Source organism: Branchiostoma belcheri, unplaced genomic scaffold (genome assembly GCF_001625305.1).
Source record: "Branchiostoma belcheri isolate BF01 breed outbred unplaced genomic scaffold, Haploidv18h27 scaffold94, whole genome shotgun sequence".
Taxonomy (NCBI): Eukaryota; Metazoa; Chordata; class Leptocardii; order Amphioxiformes; family Branchiostomatidae; genus Branchiostoma; species Branchiostoma belcheri.
Genome location: NW_017804620.1, coordinates 236,704 through 243,409, shown reverse-complemented (window position 1 = coordinate 243,409; position 6,706 = coordinate 236,704).

Sequence of the window (6,706 nt, the reverse complement as noted above, 5' to 3'; positions counted from 1 at the left end):
CCTTTTTACGGGCCATCTTCTGTCACGGCATGGCAGGACCTAGCCTGTGTTACACCATGGAGGTTCAATGGGACAAACCTTCTTGTAATGCTTAGGTCACATTTGCAAACCGGGGCATGCACGGGCGTTTTTATGAACAAAATTATCGAAATGTTAAAAATTCATGTGAGGAATATGCAGAAATAGTGCCCATGATTATTATCAAAAACTTTTTTTGTGTGTTTTGTTGTCTTTTGTATCGTGCTTTTCGCGTCGTTTCATAAGACTGCCCGGCCGGGCCCCGGTTTGGAATCGTTATTACTCAGCATTAGTCCGGGGCTGATTAGGCCCCGTCTCATAGGGGGTAGGTTAGTCGGTTTATGCCTAGGTTACAATGATATAAGAGACTACGTCTAACATTATACTGAATTCTACAACATATGTTAAACGCGGACATATTGGGGACAAAGCTATGTCTATATCTTGATCATGACCGTTGTGTAGTTGTATATCTAGATACTCGTAGCTATCTGAAACTCTGGGGCCCAGTCGGGACCCGAAAGGAGCCGTAGGAGGTCCCACGGGGCTACACCTAAAAGATTACAAGTGTGACCTGAGCATTGGTAGGTGTGACCTGCTCCGGCGCTCCGGCTGAGTCCAGCGGTTCTACAGTCGCCTGATGGGGGTCACCAGGGAAACCATGACGTCACACTTTCCCGCGTAAAGAGGGGATGAAAGCAGAGTGACGGCGGGCGAACGCGCCACTTCTGGGGCTCAGGGCGCGAACCGGGCGTCTGCGTGACCGACCACTCCAACCTTTTAAACGTCTGGCTTGTATCAGACATTGACTTGATCGTGATGGAGTTTTTATATACATGGTCGCAGTCCAACATCACGTTCACAGACTAACTGCGCGGCCAGTCAAACCCCAAGGCGGCCAAACTCCCCTGGCAATTATTCGCCTATATATAGCCAGCGTAGTTAGTCTAGTAGAGACTAGGGTCGTGTGGCGTAACTGCTCGACTCGGAACTAAGAGGTCCCGGGTTCGAGTCCTGACATGCCATCGATCTTGAGCCCTTGGCACTTTGCACGACTTTCTTCACTTAACTGAAGTTGATATAACTAGAGTGTGCCGTCACCATGTCCCTGAGTTATGAAATGTTGGAATATTTATTTATTTATTTATTAAATGTTGGAATAAAAAAAAATAAGAACCGGGCGTCTGCGTGACCGAGCAATCCAACCTTTTAAACGCCAAAATCTGGCTCGTATCCGCTCACGATGAAGTTTTTATACATGGTTGAAGTGCAAGGTCACGTCATGGAGCTGCAGCACCAATGGCGTTCTCTTGGGGACGCTTCTACACAGATGTGGGCGCCTGAAAACGCTTCTTATTGTTCCCTTTCAGTACACATGTTGGTTTGAGTCCTGACATGCCACCGATCTTGTGCCCTTGGGAAAGACACTTTACACGACTTTCTCCACTAGACTCAAGTGAAAATGAGTATTGTCTGTCCAGTATTCGTTTCTATGTGCGGGACACAACACCAGCAACAGCTGCCTCTGTTCCGTGTGTGTTGGACTGTTGCAATTTCAATAAATCAAATCAAATCAAATCAATACAATGAACAGTATCAATCAAGCCACCTGTACTACCGATCAGAATCGCCAGAGGCGCTGCTAACATTGAAGCTGGTACGAAAGCGCCACCTTTTGACAGCTGTAAGTACTACACATAACGGTAACATTTGCAACTGTCCCAAAAAAGCATCCAGTTGTTTGAGTAGCTGCTTTTCGGCGTATCTTATTACCTGAATGTCCAACATTTATCGACGTATTTACTAGTGTCCTATATTACTACAATGTAATCACTCGATCCCGGGTTCGAGTCCTGACATGCCACCGATCTTGTGCCCTTGGGAAAGACCCTTTACATGACTTTCTTCACTTCACTCAGGTGAAAATGAGTATTGTATTGTCCCGTGTTGGTGGTGGCATTAATATAAGTTGAAATAACTTGAGTGTGCCGTCACCGCGTCTTGTGATTAGATGTTCGAATATAAAAGAAAAACACTAGATAGCTGCACGCGCAATATCGGCTACGCATGCCAACGTAGGCCTCCTCGCACTTGTTAAAGACTAGCCCGGGATTCGAACCCCAAACCTTTTGGTTCATGAGACGGTCCTACGATGCGCCTACGATGGGGGTTTATTTTCTCGAGGCCGTTGATCGCACATTTGACAAGAAACGAGTACAATAGTTTAGTTTTCAAACTGTTGTACCCATACGTAACCTCTAAAATGAACGACGTACGGCACAAAATCATCATAATGCTTCTATTTAGTAGAAACAGCAATATCCTGGTCCCAGGCCGAGGATCGAACTCACGCCAAACCAAACCCGGGCACCAGTTCACAACCCCGACGCTCTAACGATTCGGCTAAAAGGTCTAGACCCATCGGCCGGGTCAGTTGGTAGCACCTATACACGCTGTATTAGCTCAGTAACTAGAACACTTTGTATTAGCCTAGTATAGTACCCTTGTATGTTTCTTATGCATGTATGTCTAAGTCAAGTAGTGTATCTTCTGTCTCCGCTTTTCTATATACGTTTGTAATGTGTCTGTTAAGTCTTGACCTGCACCTAGCCCGTCGTGGCATGAATGGACAATAAAGGTATTTCAGTTTTTTTATAAACCCCCCCCCCCCCCAACTGTTCCAATAGCTAGCATCGGCGGCCAACGTAAACCGTAAACGTAAGCGATAGTTTTTTTGTGGAAAGAAGCCCTAATGTCCGCTACTGTATCCGCCACCCAAGCCCAGGCTGCCCCAAACCCTTTATCTTTCACGCCCGGACGCGAGGAGCTCAAATCGGGGTCGGCGGGGCGTGTGGCTTCCCTGGCCAAGGGGTTATCTCTCATTCGCGGTAGGGGCTGGCACCCAGGCTAACCGTCCCGCACCTGTGAAAACCAACCCGGCGTGCGGCGGTTGAAGCCACCACGCCACGGTCCGTTGCACCTATCGGGCCGTTGTCACCCCATCCGGCGGGGGCCCGATCTATCCACGCCCGCCCAACCGTTTGTAAAGCACCCGGCTCCTCTTCCCGGGCACAGTTTCTGTGCTCTCCAAGCAGATGTTTGGGGTTTGGCTTACTTTTGGCTTGTTCTTAGTCTTTTTATCGGGGTTTCTTTATTTGCACTGGCATTTTTGTTGGGTTGGCGTAAAAAAATCCATGGCAAAAAAAGTAACCCCGACAAAAAAGCCTAAAAACACGCTAAAACCCCAAACCTCTGCTTGGAGAGTACTGTTTCTGCCCACCCAGCGTCTATTCCTTCAGACATTCTTGCGTTCTCCTACTTTAGCGTCCCCGCCTATTTGTGATCAGTGAAGCGGCGTGCACGCTGCACGGTTTGCGGGTTTGTGCAATCCCGCGGCCCGGTATCGCCTTTCCTGGCGTATTCAAGCACCGGCGTGTTGTTTAGGCTCCCAACACAGCTTGGCTTTTGTCTCGCGCTAGCCCCGAGTATCGCTGTACACTTGTTCGGGCTCCTTGTATTCGCAACTCTTACAATGTCCACCCGAGCGTATAGCCTCTACCAGGCACCGCGGATCGCTGGAAAAATAGTAGAAACTGGCCGAAATAAAGGGATTATATACCAGAGAAGATCCCGGGCCATAGAGTGGGTCGCGAATTGGATCTTCTATGGCCAGGGATCTTCTCTAGTATACTATCCCTTCATTTCGGCCGATTTCTACTAGTTTTCCAGCGATCCGCGGTGCCTGGTAGAGGCTACCTAGCGTCCCTTTGAGGTGTTTAACCCCGTGTTAGGCAGATGGTGGTTGTTGATAACGTTAGACGGGCCGACCCTGTTTTGGAAACGGTGGCAGGAACAAAAAAGGTAGGGGGTTCTCCATTGGATACTTTTAAACAATGCTCAACGCTAAATACGCTTTAATAGTGGTGATCTGTCTTGTTCAATGTTAGATCAGAACCAGTGCTTGGCAGTGGTAAGTCAACTGTTATGTTGCGGAGAGCGGCTATAGCCAACACAGGTTGCAGATAGCCAACTACGAAGAAGACAAAGACGATTATAGACCTACTTTCAGCAACTAGAACAGGTAGGTTGAGAACGACAAAAGCAACGGACGGCTCTAGTAAATTTCTCGGGGCTGAGTGAGCTAGAGACCGAAGGGGGCGTGGGAGCGAGCCGATACGGAGGTACTCGGGGATTAGGAAGATCTAACGTACTCCCCAAGCAGAGGTTTGGGTTTTGGCTTATTTTTGGCGTGTTTTAAGCTTTTTTTTTATCTGGCTGTTTTTCTTGCACTGGTATCTTTTTTTTTATGCCAACCCAATATATGTATAAAAAAGATTAAAAGCCTGATTATAAAGGCCAAAAATAAGCCGTTAAAAATCTTTTTACAGTGACAGTTTTTTTCCCCGTACGGCCAAGCTTTGGAATTCCCTCCCTGACAAGTGTTTCCCACCAACCTACAATCTAAAGGCTTTCAAATCAAACGTTCACCGCCATCTCTTGACATAGCCATGTTTCTGTTTCTCTCATATTTCTAGTTCAATGCTGAGAAGTGGTCGTATAGGCCTTGCATTCAACCACTCTGTTAAAAAAGCCAATGCCCAAACCTCTGCTTGGAGAGTAGAGCTACGATGTCGCTACCGTAACGTTATTGTGGTAAGCCCCCGCCTAAAGCGCTGGGGTTGGGTTTCGTATAAACAGTTGGGTGCCGGCTTAGCCTGTTCCTTACAGTTGAAAGACCCGGCCGGTCGAATTGTTTACTACAACAGGTTCCACTTTAGATTTTGCCTGACTTTTTCTTTTATCAAATTTCATTTAATTTTTTTTCATTTTTGCCTGACTTTTTCTTTTATCTATTTTCATTTCAGAGAACTTTCAGAAAGAAAGCAGTAAAAGGATGCATGCAATAAATGTCCCTTTACGTATACATGCAGTATAAAACATGTTATGAAATTGTGTTAAAAATTATTTTCTAACTTTTACTGGCAAATTTTATTTCAGTAATACGCTGAACTTTTAGACACTTGGTTAGAGTTTAAAACGTACAATTCGAGAAAAAAATTTAAAGGTATCTTAGTTATAATTGTTCTAATCTTACACGCTCACTAACAACCTATGCTTGACAGCAGCCACGATCTTTATTCGGTGAAGCCGTTCGTGCGTGTCTCATGAGGAAATTACTGAACTTCAAGCGATCGGGAAATTGCAAATCACCGTCGACTGAATACAAACAAACCAAGGCCGAGTCTGTTACAAGTCTAATTACCTTACAGAACCCCTTTGATGTGCCGCGTGGAGTTATAATTAGTACTGAGGCCAACTCGTTAGAATAAAGATTAAGACCATTTTTAGACTGACATCTTATACCATACGTTATTTCATCAGAAAGATGACATTTTGAAGTATGAATTTTATGATAACAAAGTCAGAAACCACTTCTAACGGCCGTTTCGTTTTGTCTTGAATGTTTATTAGTATCATGTTGTTCCGTTCTGTATGATCTATGTTGGTTCTACAAAATGTACTATTCGTCCTGATTTTAGAGTCACTAACAAATAAAAAAAAACAGTAAGATAGAAACTTTACCGTTTTTTAATTCATAAGTTATGAAAGTAAAAAAGTAAGATCGGAAATATGAAATTGCCACAAGTTTCAACTTCAAAAGTTGCGAAAGCACGAAAACTCTCCATATGCAGATACGACGCTATCGTAAGAATTTGGCGCGAAAACAGAATATAGCGGTCCCTTCTCTATTTCTCTCACAGAAATATTTGGGAGGTTTTCTGTGGCCGGAATGCGGGCCAGTCACGGGGAACTGTCGCACAGAATACGGCGGTATGCCCCTCCCAACAATGGTTATTGTAGCAACAGGCCTGCTTTTTCCCGCCTGACTTACTCCGAGGATATCGTGTGGTCGAGCCGAACCGGCCGGGTCTTCAGGGGCACTCTATCGTGAACGCCCGGCTGTATTCTCCCATTGTAACCCTGCTTCTCCAATCTAGCATGTCCCCAACCAACCTGTGCGGAGGAATGTTTCACTTACACCTAGCTATTGTCTCTGTTTCCACCCGTAAATTGTGAGCCAACGGTTAGTTTGCGGAGAGCAGTTATACCCAACACAGGTTGCTGATGGCCAACTAAGTACAAGAGAGCTAGAGAGACGATTAGGCCCACTTTCAACAAGATTTAACAGGTAGGTTAAAAACGATTGTTTTTAAACAATCCAGCATGTCCCCATTTTATTTACACTCAGCTATTGTCTCTGTTTCCACCCGTAAAGTGTGAGTTAACAGTTACTTTGCGAAGAGCAGTTACTAGTACACACAACACAGGTTGCTGATGGCCAACTAAGTACAAGAGAGCTAGAGAGACGATTAGGCCCACTTTCAACAAGTTTTAGCAGGTAGGCTAAAAGCAATTGTTTGTAAACAATCCAGCATGTCCCCAACAACCTGTGCGGTGGAATGTTTCACTTACACCCAGCTATTGTCTCTCCTTATACCCATAAATTGCCCCACCCTACTCTCCAAGCAGATGTTGGTGGGGAAGATCGTTACCTTTCTATATATGCCCCGTTTTGTTTCTGTCGCCACCCCCACCAACCTCTGTCGCTACCCTCACCAAGCGACCCTCAGCAAGCGACAGAAAAAAACGGGGCATATATAGAAAGGTGACGATCTTCCCCACCAAC